We start from the raw sequence: 16,717 nt of genomic DNA, 5'->3' as shown, positions 1-16,717 counted from the left end.
TAGGAAGCTTACTTAGTTTTGAGCCTTGTTTGTGGGCATTAGATATGGACCAATATGGACGAGGGGTGGAATGGTCATTTTACCCTTAGATGGATTAATGTATTGGACTAAGTGATATTTTGTGTTGTTAGCTCAGGAAGCCAAAGGAGTAGCAGTTCGGCAATTGTCACATAGCAGCCATAGGGATATCAACAAGGGTTCGACGGTGCAAGGTGATTCTCCTCATTGTGTGAATGGGTCTACGGCCACAATTCCGACGCATGTAGTTTATGAGTAGGAAGACATGGGGGTTAGCCCTAGGCATTGTATGCTAGTATGTGATTCCGGATTAAGGTCCAATGCCAGGCGGGTTCCTGAGAAACGTTTGCATGATAATTTATACTTGATGTCTGTGTGATACTTGTATGTGCCTGGTAGGGAGGTGGGTGTGGGCGAGGTCTCGTACCCCACCATTAGCAGAGTGTGGACGGGGTTCCATATCTCATTAGTAGTAGATCAGGGGCGAGGCCCAAGATAAGAGGATGGTGAGTGTCGACGGGGGCCCGTATCTCACTAACAACAGGAGCTTGGATGGGGTTCCATGTCTCACTAGTACCAGGATAGGGGTGAGGCCCAAGACAGGCGTGGCCTTAGGACAGTAATGCAATAGGGTATGTTCAGTTTATGTGTTATGTGCTATGGTTATATGTTTTCATGTGTTTAGCAGGCAGGGTATAGAGACAAGTGGGGCCTAAAGTAAAAGAGATCTATATACCGAGCGGGGCTCGAAGCCAGGAGGGGCCTAGGATCAGGTAGGGCTCGATGTAGCGGGAGAGCCTCAAAGTAGCAGGCGTGGCCCAGTACTTGCAGTATGTGATTATGCATGGTATGTGGTAGGTTGGGGAACTCACTACGCTTCGTGCTTACGGTTTTCAGTTTTGGTTTCAGGTACTTCCGGTAGCAGAGGGAAGAGTTCTGGGTGATTGCATAGCACACACCATTTTTTATTCAGCCTGGGATGTTTACTCTGATAAAATAAAATAATGTTTTGGACATGATACTCTGACGTGATATGTTTGGTATGAATGGTTGACACTTGTGTTTTTTTTATTAAATTAAAAATGAAATTTTTGGTTTGGATTTTTGGGTCGGTACAAGTTGGTATCAGAGCCTTGGTTTGAGGGATTCGGGCACGCTCTCGGGTGTTTCTAAATACTAATTGCTTCTTGTTACGTGGATAGAATTGCTTGATTATGTTCTGGTTAGATTTCCCTTCTGTCTGAATGCTACTTGCTTTGTGCTTTGTGGGACTCTGAGTGATGGGAGTTAGCCATTAGGTGAATGCATCAAGTCACATGTGACCAGGGTTGAATAATCTTAGAGTGTTGGATTTGGCCCTATTGCGCAGCTAATGTCTGAGTCTAACCATTGTAGGGATAAGTCCTTTACTCAAAGGATTATCTAAGACTCATCACATGTGATGGTATTCAGGCAGTGGCTAATTGGCATTATAAAGATACCTTCAGTAGCTGAGGACAGGGTGTGGGTTGGAGCTTACCTTAGGGAAAGCCTAAGATGAGATTTGTGTTGGGATCAGTGTTAGTAGGAGGGAGTTGGTGGAGTTGAGGAAATTCTTGAGGAAAGTACAGATAGATGTGGAAGGTAGTATGGGCTTGTAGTACTGAAAGCAAACGATCCGTACTCGATTCAAGAAGGGCCAAGATGAGACCAGGTAACTTATAGTGAGTGTGTGATCCCTCGTTAGTAAGGAATATCCTGATAGTTGTTATGATATGTTTTCAGCATGGTGACGTTGCGTGAGAGGCCAGTGGGCGGATCAGGCGCTGAAGAGGGATTTGGCTTAGGATCAGGGGCCGAGCAACTAGAGGAGCGGATGAGGGAGTTGATATCAACTGAGGTTATGTGCGGTACTCTAAACCAGACTCCTGTGATCTTTGGTTCGGTTAAGGAGGGTATTTTAGAGCTTCTTGATGAGAAGCTGGGGGCTTTTCTCACTGAGAAGATGGCTCTGGTGGGGATGCGTACCTTGACATTCCGAGATTTCAGGGCTTGTGGAGCTCCAAATTACCATGGGGCCAGGGACCCCATTGCTAGCAGCAAGTGGTTGGCTGATGTCGTCAACGCTTTCCGTACGATATAGTGTCCCGAGGGGGACAAGGTCTGACTTGCCTCGTGTCTTCTAAAGGACGGAGCACGGGATTGGTGTGAGGAGGTTGGACATGCTATTGAAGATGATGTCGCGTTGGACGTGATGTCATGGACTGATGTCTCGGCTAGGTTCAAGGTCGAGTTTGCACTAGTTATTGAGGTGCAGCAGTTAGCACGAGAGTTTTAGGACCTCCAGCAGACTACTGAGATAGTGGCGGAAATCACTGCCATGTTCAGAGAGTGGGCTCTTCTTTTTCCGCAGTATGTAGTGGACAAGGAAATAAAGAAGGCCCAATATCACGATATGCTAAGGAGTGACATTACGGAGTTTGTGAGCAGGTCCAGCTGCAAGACGCTGGAGGATATGACTGCTCGGGATAGGGAAATGGAGATCGATCTGGAGCACATCAGGAATAGGAAGTCAGAGGATGTGCAGGTAGTCGCATGTTCAGGTAAGAGGCCCAAGGGGTCGGATGTGAGATCGAGGGATTATCAGGGCTGCAGTCGTTGTGGCAAGTGTGGTAGGACGCACGAGGGTGCGTGCAGGGGTGACAGTGGGGGTGATTATGGCTGCTTCAAGTGTGGCCGGACTGGTCCTTTCAGTAGGGATTGTACTGCTACCACCACTCAGGGATCAAACTTGATATGTTTTCATTACAGTCAGAGGGGCCACAAGAAGGCCCAGTGTCTGAGTTTGCTTTCGGCAGGACAGGTGATGGCACCTACCCCTGCAACCTTGAGGATCACGGACGGCTGTCAGGGCCGAGCAGAGGCACCTGCGGTGAGGTGCAGGGCTTTCTAGTTGTCTACAGTGGAGGCGCGAGCAGCACCGGGCGTTGAAGGTGAGTATCTTTTGATTTCATGTCAGTTTTATTCTTGATTATATTGTTATGGTACTGCAATTAAGTTAAGTGAATATATGTAATGATTTTCCTGTTGTGTTCGGATTATATGCCATCTACATACCATGGGTTTCGGTCGGTAGTTCATAGTGGTACCCTTTTTTCTATCCGGTTTTTAAGATGTAGTCGTAGTAGCAGGTGTGAGTGGGGTTCGGGAAGTACCTTATTAGTTTTCAAGAGTGGTTCAATATTGGTGTTGGTTGTTGCTAGCAGTGGTAAGTGTTGGATGACAATAGATTGACCTCTTTTGATAGAGAAAAGGATCATGAATCCTTCTTAAGTTGGGGAATATAGTGGTTTAGTCGAATCGAAGTGGGGGAGAACTATTCCAAAAGTCAGGATCGGGAGTAAGTGCAATTTGGGATGCTTTTGGATTAGTAGTCAGTGGTATAGTCAGTATGGAGAGTGTAGTAAGACTGCGGGATAGCTGCAACATTCATTAGTAGCCAGTTAGAGGAGTGTGAGCGAGGGCCCATATCTCCTAAGTCATAGGAGTGTGGGCATGGGCTCGTATCCCCTAGTTAGTGGAGTTTGGGCGAGGCTCGTATCTCCTAGATAGCAAAGTAGGGATCAAGAAAGGATAGTTCGTTGGAATTTAGTATGGAGTTGGTCGGCATAGCCCTTGAGAGGTGAGACCTTGGGAGAGGTCGCTCTAAGATACAGTAGGGCGAGACCCGTGGGCGAGGCCCGCATGTTAGTATTAGTATCGGTGAGACCTAGGAGTAGAGTAGCTCAGTATAATGGTTCAGGTTAGACCCGTGGGCGAGGCTCGTGTGATTATAGTGATACAAGTGGGACCTGGTAGAGTCCGTAGGGTCAGGATAGGGGATCAAGGATCCCAGGACCTGTAGGGCCAGAGTAGCATGGTAGATAGAGCAGTTATAGATTGCAGGTTAGTTTTCCGTAGCGGACTTCGAGGATAAAGTCTAATTTAAGTGGGGGAGAGTAGTAATGCCCTGTTCTAAAATATTCATTTGAGGATTTCTGAAGCCAATGCTAGGGGAGTTCTGGTCTTTTATGGGTTTTGAGTTTTATTCGAGAAGGTTTCGGGTCGAGGTGTGTTGCTAGAAGCGTAGGGCTTCTCACCACCTTTTTGTGGATATAAAGTTCATCAGAAACAGACTTAGGATGAACTATGAAGGAGTTATAACATTTTGAAGTTGTTTTCATTTATGGCCCCTCAATGGAAAAGCTGGAAAAGAAGGGTCATGCATGGAAAGTAGGAGGCGTGCGGGTACGCCCAGCGTATGAAAGGAGGTGGACGCGAGAGCTTTTTGGTGTACGCCCAACGTAAAGGATGTATGCCTAGCATACGCTCAGTGTCCAGAAACCCAAATTTTAGGGCATGCCACTATATAAGGAATGTTATACCCTCAAGTTTCAGCCTCCATTCCACCCTAAAGAGCTGCTACGAAACCCTAATCCTCATTTGAGTGTTTTTGGATCTTTGGAGGCCTTTGGAGAGTATTCTAGTGTTGTAAATCCATTTCCTCAAGCAAGTGAAGAACAAGGAAGGTGGTGGACTGGATGAGGAGATATAGATCTGGAGTTATTGCTTCATTTCAGACTTCTTGGAGGTATAAAGTTCATGACTTTACTTAAGGGTGCATAGATCTAGTTTTCGAGTCATTTTGAGTCCCAAGATTTGACCTTTATGATGGAATCTCGTTTTTTAGCCTAGGGTTGCCACCCTCAAGGCTAAAAGTATTCCATAAGCAGTAAAGTTTCAAACTTGCTGGTCCATTCATAGTCATGCATGAGATCTAGCCCTCTTTATGAAAGTAGAGGATCATTGCTCGAGTTTGAGTTCTTTGGGGCCAAGTAAAGTCACCAAGTCAGTGACTTTATGGAACAAGACGTGGAAAAGAACCGGGATCCGAGTTTCTAGCCTTTGGAGTGAAGTAATAAGCACCTAATGAAAAAAGATTTAACAGGAGGATTACATTGAGCGTATGTGTAGGTACGCCTAGTGTACTCGCCATCGGGTCTGTATGCCTAGCGTACATAGGGGTACGCCCCGCGTTGTAACACCCATAAAATTTGAGCCAATATAAAACATTTGATTTCAATCAAAAACCATTAAGTTCATACATACTGTTTTCAAAATAGTTTAAACATCAGAGTATCCCCCAGAACCATATTACATAAATCATAAAAACATGAGGAACCGTACGATCACGCCTTCGTCTTGCCACAATCTCCTGAAGTACTTGAAACAATACACTGAATTGTAAGCCCGAAAGCTTAGCGAGTTACCCCCAAAATACCAACCGCACATAAACATACTCATGACATATCACAAATAGAACAGCCATGCACATCGGGTCTATTGTGTGACTGGTCCGCCCGCACTAGGCCTTCAGTCCACCTGGTCCACCCTCTGAGTCTAGCCATGTACTTCGAGTCTACAGTTTGATTGGTCCGCCCGCACCGGGCCTTCAATCCACCTGGTCCACTCTCTGAGTATACAATATTATTGGTCTGCCCACACCTTGGCACGTCTGGTCCGCCCTCTTGGGGCCTTCAGCCTATCCGGACCGCTCGTTGGGCTTTCGGAATATCCGCTCCGCCCTGGTTATGTTGGCCTACATCACAAAGCAAGACCCGCCTCAACCCAACCCCCGTCAAAAAACCATGTGGACATAAAACAATTAATCACATAACAAATCCTTAACCAGACAAACAGTCCAACAGATCACATAGCATATCAACATCCTAACTAGGATTCCGACCTAACAGGTCACTAGCATAACATTACCCTATATACCGGGTACCGACCTTAACAAGGTCACTAACAGAACACCATCCTGAATACCAGGATGCAGATCTAGCAAAGAAATAACATAACAAACAATACCTAGATTTCCATCCGATAAAGGGCTGACCTTGGAGCCGTAGACCCTGTCAATATAGTGAGGATAACTCACCTTTAATTGCCGACTGAAGAGATAAGACCAAGTTGCTCTGACCACCGACACGAACTTCACCACAGAACACTACCAAAGAACCAATTCCATAAATACCAAAATTACCAAAATACCCTAGGAAGTCAAACTGCTCAACTCTTGGTCAAAGTCAAAGTCCTCAGTCAAAGTCCTCGGTCAAAGTCAACCTTCCTGGTTGACTCTAGTCGCCGAGTCAACCCGTCGACTCGTCGAGTTGTTATACTCAGAAAACTCCCATAACATGACTCAACTCGCCGAGTCGCCCCAATACTCATCTAGCTTAACGATCTCGGAATTCCATCCTGTCTAACTCACCGAGTCACCAACCGACTCACTAATCCAAAGCTTTAACCAAAAGAGGTTGGGTTCTGCGACCAGACTCACCGAGTCCAAGGCAATCTTCAACAGACTCGCCGAGTTGTTCTTCCAACTCTCTGAGTCCATGCACATGTTCATACAACTCGTCGAGTACACCCATGTGACTCGCCGAGTCTCTCCAGTTCTTAATCCATACAATGGCTTTTCGAGCCATGCAGGGGCTCCAATCCATAGATCCACTCTTCTACAGTCTAACCCTCACATAAAGTTGCAGACTTTACGTGAAACCAAGGAGATATAGGCCCAAAACACACTAGGGATAGGGTTAAGGACTAGTGAGCTTCACCAACAACTCATAGACATGAGCTTTATGACATTCTAGGCCATCGTAAGTCTAGATCTGGAGTAGCAACCTTAGATCTAAACTCCAAATCCAAAATAGGTCTTAAACAAGCTAAGGAACTCCAAATCAACCACCAAGGATGAACCAAAAAGGAAATAGCTTAAGATAATGGATCCTTACCTCTAAGATGTGACCAAAATGATGTAGATCCCAGATCTACACAAGCCCCTTGGTGCTAGCCTCTAATTTCTTAAGCTCCTTCCACCAATTTCCTCTTCCAAGCTCCAATCTCCTCAACAATGGAGTCTCACACGAAAATTAGGGTTTTTGGATCTCAAAAGGGTAGCAAAGAGGCTGAGGGTGGGTTATAATATGCTTTATATAGGGCACAACCCCCAGGATTAGGGTTTTCTCTCTTCACCACCAACTCGTCGAGTCCAAGCCACTGACTCGGCGAGTTGGCCACTTAACCCACAACATAATCCCGCTCCAACTCGGTGAGTAAGCATGCCTACTCGTCGAGTCCCTTTTCTTAATTTACACTTTAAGTCCTTGAATAACACCTCTGGAATTTGGGTGTTACGACTCTCCCCCAATTAAATTAGGCTTCGCCCTTGAAGCCTACTGTAGTATATGCTTCAGAACAAACCCCACTGCACTGCGGACTTCGATTTCTCAATCAACTCATGCTTTTATAAAGCCTACTTCTGCATCTCTCTTAAAATGGATTATTCTCACGTGGCATCCTTGCCACTACCCCAAGACGACCATCGGCCTTTCAACTCAAGAGCACTACATATTAACCACGTATCACCCAATGATACCATCCCTTCAAGTCATGAACACACCTTCGCACCCCTGCGAATGCTAGATACCACAAACACCCACTGAGCTCTGCCAAGACACTAATCCTTCTTCCTTTGCCCAAAATTGGCGGTAACCCTGATAACTTGCAGCCTGGAACAAATCATGTTCCACCCTCTGGTTCTATCCCTTATGCGCTGACAGGATACTGCATCCCTCAGCTCCCATAACCCAACAACCAAACATATCGCGTAACCACTCGTACCTGGCCCAATCAGCCTCGAGCTAGAATACCAACACACCAGGTCCAATCAATCATGGGGTCCAGTCATCATCACGATGGAATACCCCAGATTGGAATACCTCCACATACATAACTCAAACCTACAACCATACTCGGAACTAAGGACCTTGTCCTTGCGTCACCCTCGAACCCTTCGATTCGACACAATGGAGTGCAACCCACTCACACCTCCCTATGATAATATCTAGGTCCTTGACCTCTGACTGTAATATCCTTATACAGTCCTCATCACCGGTCCAGACTACTCCCGAGTATGTTATCCTACTGATTCACCTTCCTCTGACCCAATCTCCAATCTGGAACCACTATCCTCCTCTTCTAAGGAGACTGAAAACATGCTTGCACATCATCCAACATTGCTACAACCTCAACGGGCATCCAACCCGTATGTGCTTCCATATATCTGGTACATCCCCAGTGCTTACTACCAATAACTGAAGCACTTTCGATCATCCATTTACTCTGTTGCTTCCTTTTAGAGGACCCACACTCCTTACGGAGCTACATACCTTTCCTTTCCAGTAAATCTACTCAACAACCCTTACCGCACCTATAAGTGCCACTGAGCTAAACTCCACTCTACACTATTGTGACATCCTTATTTTCACATCCAGAAAAGGCCAATTTTGTTTATGCTTTGTTTAAAAATCAGAGTAACATTTTAAATAAAAGTGTTGCGGAATTTGTCCCAAAACAAAATATGATAAAGATTTATCAAAAGCATTTCTAAACAAATGTATTTCATTAAAAGACTAGGGATGTCATGTTCGATACAGATCAAAAGCATAAACAGTACAATATAAGCCTTACTACATTATTTCATATCTACAGGCCCATATCCGTAATCCTTCATCCAAACACCACATCTATGCTCGTGCGCCACTACGTGGAATACAAGAAACTGAGTGGGTCAGGCTTGGGACCTGGTGAGCACATAGGTTTTTCAACCCACAATAAATAAGTTTATTAATTTCATCAATCAACAATAATCCGATTACCCGTTCCCGTTATCCTCACTTTACGTCCCTAAACACCTATCATAAGGGACCTAACCTAAGGATCATCATCGGGATGGACACTACTGCTAAGGGGATTCCTTAGCAATAAATGTCCTAAAGGCAACCATGTGGGGGATGGAGTACACCGGTGAACACCTCGTTCACAACACCCACAGGTTGCGAGCTTTCCAGCGTTCCACTTGACTGTCTAGAAGAGTCTGTGGTCGTCATCTATACTCTGCTAGATGAATGAATCAACAACAACAACATCGAGGCCTCTCATCATTTTATCACACATCGTCTTAATACATCTACCCATGTTTTACCCCAATATTTTTGTAGATATAAAATACATATACAGTTTAAATCATTTAAAACTTGTATAAAAACATTCATCCAACATAGATAGCAAGTATTCAGATAATATGCACACATAGCATGTAATTTATAGAAAATACTTCATATCTATGTGTAAGCTGAAAGTAACTATACACTCACTTGAAAGGTTGTGACTCAGCACTCGGACATCGCTTCGATACTCTCAAAACAATTTTCCTTCGATAAAACCTAGTATCAATTCCACTAGGGTTTAGTCTAACGATAACCGCGACAAATTAATAGTCTAGCTATTATTATTATTATTATATAAGCGTTAAATAACACTCAATATAACTCATAATAATAGCCCAAATAATTATTTTAAGGACCTAATAACATTACTATAATTATTTGAAAGCTATATTAAAAATTGCGTAAGCGTAACTCACTTACAGCGGATTTTAAAGAAAATCCAGCTTTGCTCGGAGCAGCGTTTCGGAACCGAAAGACCCTTTTTCTCGGGACTCCGGGAGCCTCAAGGCTTCCTTTGGGTGCTAGGGAGGTTCCCTAGGGCTTAGGGGGGTTAGGGTAGGCTAGAGAGAGAAAGATGTTAGAGAGAGAAGTGAGAAAGATGCAAGAAATGAGGCCACCTCAGCCCCCTTTTATAGCTGCGAGGGCCTTGCTACACTAGGTATTCAGAAGATCTACACGGGGCGTAGCTTCGGATAAGGCTGCCAGGTGGTGACCTCCGGGTGGTGCGACGTAGCGAAGTCTTGGACTGCACAAGAGCGAGGTACGCTGGGCGTACTTCAATTCGGACACAGGGTGTAATGCGAAGGGTCTACGTGGCCTCATCCGGTGTGACGCTTGCTTCAACGATGGATGGCCTTGATGCCGCCATGTCATCGATCTTGCTCCAGCTTCGCAATTTTTCCTTCCGACTTCTAAAAATCATAACTCTCGCATACGAGCTCCGTTTTCAATGTTCTTTATATCCATGCGAAGGTGGGAACGTACTCTACAACTTTCATTTAGACTCCGTCGACTAATTTTGGCTCTATTTTAAAAGTTATATTATTAACAGGCCGGGACAGGATTGGTCCGTTAAAAATTCATAACTTCTTCATCTGACGTCCGTTTTCGCCCATCTTTTTCTCGTTACGCTACTCTTAACGAGATCTTCGATTCTCGTTTAGGTCGTGTCAGCTAAAACCGCTCGTTCTATTGTTCGGATTTCAGGATGTACACTGCTAAGCCGAAACTTCGAAAAAGTATAAGTTCCTCTTACGAAGTCAGATTTGGGCGTTCTTTTTATGGAATCTCTTGGTTTAACATATTATATGAATTTCGTTTAGATCGCTAAGGCTAAATCTGGCTCTATCGTAAATTCACTATTTACGCTTCCCGGTATCGTGCTGGTTCCGTCGCGAAACTTCAACGGGTCATAACTTCTTCGTTATAACTCGGATTTCGGCGTGCTTTATATCCCCGGAATCCTAGTTTCGACCACTACAACTTTATATAAAGATATTGGGCTTATCTCACACTTTAATTTTGATGCTTATTTTTTTTCTTTATTAATTATACATTTATAATTAAATAATAAGCACATAAATACACATAATTTTACATAATACTAAAATATTTCATCTTTATTACTTCAAAAAGAGTTAAAATAGTTGACCTAGACTATTACATTGTCAAAAATGCTTAGCTCCAAAACCCGGGCGTTACAATTCTCTCCCCCTTAGGATGATTCTGTCCCGGAATCATGCATCAGCAAACAGATGTGGATAGCGACCCATCATGTCATCCTCTGTTTCCCAAGTGAGATTTGGCCCATTTGAATGTGTCACACCTCGACCATCGGCGGAAACACCAGGCGGTGTAATGTCATTTATCGTATCATAGTTATCAACTTCCTGAAAACACATGTAATTTAAAATACGTCAACATAAAGTTGGTGAGTTCACAGGTTTTGACTCCATAAAATAATACATTTTTCAAGTTCAAAAGTATAGTTTTGAAAGTATCATTTTGACTCTCAAACATTTAGTATATATATCCTAGGTATAATGGTTTACTTATCGAATAAGTGTTATACCTAAACAATCCTTGAACCTAGAGTATAAGTATAAATGTTTGTAATTCCATACAAACTAAGTTGCTACGTATAAATCGTATTTCAATTCTATACGAGTAAGTAGGATAGGTATAGTGGTCTACTTAATATACAAGTAATATACCTACTAGATTCTTATACTTAGAGTATAAGTCTTTGGGAAACTTATACTTAACATTCATACTTGTATATCGACAAAGTATAATGCTTCTAAGCTTACGCTAACATGAGTCTGTGGCTACGACTGTATGGATTAGTTTTATACCTCTGGTTATTATTACAATGATCACACATGGCGGTAGTACAAGTATTACACCTTGAGGTAGTACAAGGATTACACTTTGCGGTAGTACAAGGATTACACCTTGCGATAGTACGAGGATCACACCTTGCGGTAGTACGAGGATCACACCTTGCGGTAGTACGAGGATCACACCTTGCGGTAGTACAAGGATCACACCTTGCGGTAGTACAAGGATCATACCTTGCGGTAGCACAAGGATCACACCTTGCAGTAGTTTCCACATGTTTCATCGACGCCGGAACAATAACAAATAAAAGGATAGCTCATCACTCGCTTTTGGTTGACTGTAGCTAACAGTCACAAGTGGGGTGGTCAACCCGTGTACTAATTATACACGAATTCCTCGCTCACACAGAATTAACGAATACATGTCAGAGGAATTTCAATAAGATCCCCAATCTTAGATGATGAATACAGTAGATCAGGCAGACTTTGACGACGTTCTATAGTTCTAACAACAAAAGCATCTTCATGTCTAAAACATTAAGTTACTATACTTTGCTTTTAAACATTACTCCTAACTTCATAATATTTAGGCAGTATAACAGCTATATCTTGAAGTAAAAACCAGGTTTTATCTTGACCTCAAACCAATAATAACAACATATAACGTTTCTAGTTTTATCTTGACATAAAACTATCAATAACAATACCAAGTTTTATCTTGACATAAAACTAACAATAACAAAATATACCATATCCAGTTTTATCTTGACATAAGACTATTAATAGCAACATACTATATAACTTAACATTTAGAGCTTTCGAATATTACTTCGGTATTATATCGCACACAACATATATGTAGAATCCTAAGTATAACTCCAGATCTACATTAGTAAATTAACATACTGATAAGTTAGTAATAGTTGTATGTATTCAAAATGTTATATTTAGAACTATCATATCTCGATTATCATAACTATATACTATCATATAGACATAATAATAACATATATACAATGACTAGCATGCGTTTTCCCCCTAAATATTAGAAAGTGGGGCAGTGAAACTCACCTTAGTAGCGTGATTATAGAATCTAAACGGTCAGAGGCTCATCATAGTCAAGCTCGGGAAGGGAAAACGGCCTTCGGAAACGAGAGAGAATGAAAGAAGAAGGTGTAAGGATTGAATGAGCTTTAATCGCTATTTATAGGGTGGTCTGGGTCCATTCACGTCGTGAACATGATAGGTTCACATTGTGAACTTCCATGAGTCATCCCATAGCCTTAATGCGTGTTTTCTAGCTCCGATTAGTGTCTGTTGACTCCTCATGTCGTGAATTTTTGATTCTCACATCGTGTGTCAAATTAGGGTTCTAACAGTTGCATCTTCGGAAGCCATAACTTTTGCATACGAACTCCGTTTTTGATGTTATTTATATCCACACGTAGGTATTTATGAGCACTGCAACTCTCTTTTATACTCCAATAGCTAATTCTAAGCCTATTTTAAATTCCTTATGTTATAGAGATTTTATAGTGTTCGGTTTACCATAACTTCTTCATGCAAAGTCAGATTTAGATGTTCTCTATATTTTTGGAATCGTATGGATGTATACTTTGATTTATACCATTAAGTATGTATGAAAGTTCATATTTATATTAGAATTATCATGAAATACATAGTGAGTTTACTACATTACTAGTTTTAACAAAATCACATTACATGATTGGTATAATAACATGTGATTGTTATTGACCTATTTTGACTAGTGTTACAGAATGTTTCCATCGGACTAGCACTAAGTCGACCATCTTGCATCGTAACTTCTTAGTCTTACGGTCAACAATTGCCTCAGGCTCTTCGATCAACCTTTTATTCTCATCCATCTTTAATTCTGAGATTGGAATTATGTCGAGAACTTCTCTCGTGAATTTCCTCAAATAACACACATGGAAGGTGTTATGAATATCATCTAGTTATTCGGGTAATTCAAGCTTGTAAGCTTGGTTCCCAATCTTCTGAAGAACTTTGAACGGTCCAATAAACCTTGACTCAAATTTCCTTGTTTCTTGAATCGTATAAGTCCCTTCCATGATGAGACTTTAAGCAAAACCGAATCCCCAACTTCGAAGGTCATCGGTCGTCTTTTCTTGTCAACATAGCTATTCTGACAATCATGAGCTGCTAACATACTTTCCCTAATCACCTTTAGTTTCTCAGCAGTTTCATGGACTATCTTGGAGCCCATAAACTGTTTCTCTCCGGCTTCAAGCCAACAAGACGGCGTACGACACTTCTGTCCATACAAGGCTTGATAAGGTGCCATTTTGATGCTCGAGTGGAAACTGTTGTTGTAGGAGAATTCTACCAGAGGTAAGTGCTCGTCCCAATTCCTTGGAACTCAAGGGTACATGCTCTCATCATATCTTCCAGTGTTTAAATCGTTCTTTCGCTCTGACCATCAGTTTGCGGATGATAAGCAGTACTCAAACATAACTTTGTACCCAACTCCTCTTGTAGACTCCTCCAAAACCTCGACGTGAAACGACTATCACGATCTGATACAATCGTAAGAGGAACACCGTGAAGTCTTACAATTTCCTTCACGTAAGCATTTGTAAGCTTATCCATAGACCACTTCTCGTTGGCTGCTATGAAGTGTGCACTCTTGGTGAAACGATCCACAACCACCCAAATCATGTTGTGACTGTTGAAGATGAAGATTAGTAGAAATCGACCGAACACTTGAACTTCTACCTTGGATGAAATCGATGATCACATAGCTAAAATCGATAAAAATCTTGTAATGAATTGCTGACATCGATAGATGAACATAAACCTCAATCACCCAAATCAAAGCAAATAGAAGATTCATTAGTGTGAATCGAAGATGAAGGAATGTTGATCGATTAATGTGAATTAGTAGAAAGAATCAAAGCAGCTGGGTTTTGTGATACGTGAAGATAACAGATCTGATGATCTAAAATTTAACCTATTGCCTAATCTACCCCTAATTAACTAATCTTTTAGATTGATTATTGTTAATCACGTTTTCTTATGAGCCACAAGATTGGTTTTGATCAAAGGCTCAGTTTTGGTCCCCATGTCTCACAAAATATAGGTGGTCTCAAATGAACCTCTACACACACACACACACACACACACACACACACACATATATATATATATATATATATATATATATATATATATATATATATAGGGGAGGGTTCAGTTGAGAAAAAAAAAGTTGAATAGACATGTGTTTTCTAACTAAACATATTTTCTTAAACTATGCTAATCATTACCTTAATATATAAAAAAACATAGTTTTTTTTCGTTTTTTTAAATTTTTAGATGCTATTTTTATCAAAAAATGATTTTAAATATACCAAAATTCATGATTTATTATTCTCTAAAAATAGACATCCATATTGATATAGTTTTAAGATAAAATAATTTTTTTTATTTTTTTATTTATATTTTCAGTTATCAAATAAGTGATTAAAAATGCATATGGTTTTATTACAGTACATTCGTTATTCACTTATGAATAAAAAGTATGATTTTTTTTTTAAATTTAAGTATCATTCATATATGAATATAGCATATAATAAATATAGTATATTCATATTTTAATATTGGACGATGCATTCACTTGTGAATATTAACATAGTATATTCACTTGTGAATATTAGATGATATATTCACTTATGAGTATTAAATGATATTTCATATGTGAATATTACATAGTATTACATGGTATATCACATGTCAATATTACATAGTATATTCACTTGTGAATATTAGATGATATATTCAATTATGAATTTTACACAGTATATTCACATTTGAATATTACAAGGTATATTCACTTGCAAATATATTCAGTTATGAATATTTGAAGGTATTTTGACGAATATATATAATTTTTATATGTTATTCACATATGAATAACATACAGACTTGCATATTGGTTTTGTGTTTTTAATAATCATATATTGATTCAGGTGAGAAAACATATTCATATGTGAATATAACCTGGTAATTTAGTTTATGCATTTCATCAAACAGTTTGAGTGCATACAAGTTAACTATTTTAAAAATGTTAAAAACATCAAGTTATCAATTCCAAATCATCATATACTTCCGATTCCGACTTCAGATGCGACATCCTATGTCTGATCGCTTTCACATTTTGATTTTGATTTTCGAAAATCCGATTGGAACCTGTGAGTACCGATTCTGAGTCCATTAATGTTGACTGTGACTGCGAGTCCAGAACTTCGATTCCAATTTCATGAACAGCGAAGAAATTTCAGTTTAGTTGAAGAAATCTGGATGATTATTGAAGGTTGAAGGGAAATTTTTTATGATGAATGAACTGTTATCGAATTCTATAGTTACGTATTTGAGACTGAAGGTTATTAAAATATTTACAAGTTTGCCACCATGTCTTTTTATGCTTAGATTAAATGAGTAGCTGAGAACGATTCCCCTATTCTCAACATTATTTATTTTCTTAATTGAACTCACCTCTCTCTCTCTCTCTCTCTCTCTCTCTATATATATATATATATATATATATATATATATATATATATATATATATATATATATATATATATATATATATATATATATATATATATATATATATATATATATATATATATATATATATAAGTTCAGGTACATTTGAGACTATGCTAATTTTGTGAGATCGTGAGACCAAATCTAAAAATAATTTTAAAATGCAAAATAAATGAAAAATTCGAAAATTCTTTTTTTAATTATTATTTTCGTCACCTTAATTACCTAATAAAATAAAATAAAAATTACTGTTTTTTTATTTTTTGAAAAATATGTAAAATATTCTAATAGAATATTACACTGTAAATATTCTAATGTGATTTTTAGAATGTTAGAATATTCTATTAGATTTGTCAGATATGTAAAATTTTATAATATTCCACTAGAATATGTAAAAAAAAAGGTTTTTTTATTTTTTATTTTTTTTGGTATTTTTTAATGTCGAAAAGAATATTTGAATTTTTTTTTGAAACTTTTCAATTATTTTGTATTTTAATGATTTTTTATCTACAAAATGATAGGATAGGATTGCGTCTTACGATCTCACAAAATTAGATCATCTCACATGAACCTAAATATATATATATATATATATATATATATATATATATATATATATATATATATATATATATATATATATATATATATATATATATATATATATATAAG

This window comes from Lactuca saligna, chromosome 1 (genome assembly GCF_052625555.1).
Source record: "Lactuca saligna cultivar CGN05327 chromosome 1, ASM5262555v1, whole genome shotgun sequence".
Taxonomy (NCBI): domain Eukaryota; kingdom Viridiplantae; phylum Streptophyta; class Magnoliopsida; order Asterales; family Asteraceae; genus Lactuca; species Lactuca saligna.
The sequence above is the reverse complement of the archived record's forward strand: the minus strand, read 5'-3'. Positions refer to the sequence as shown.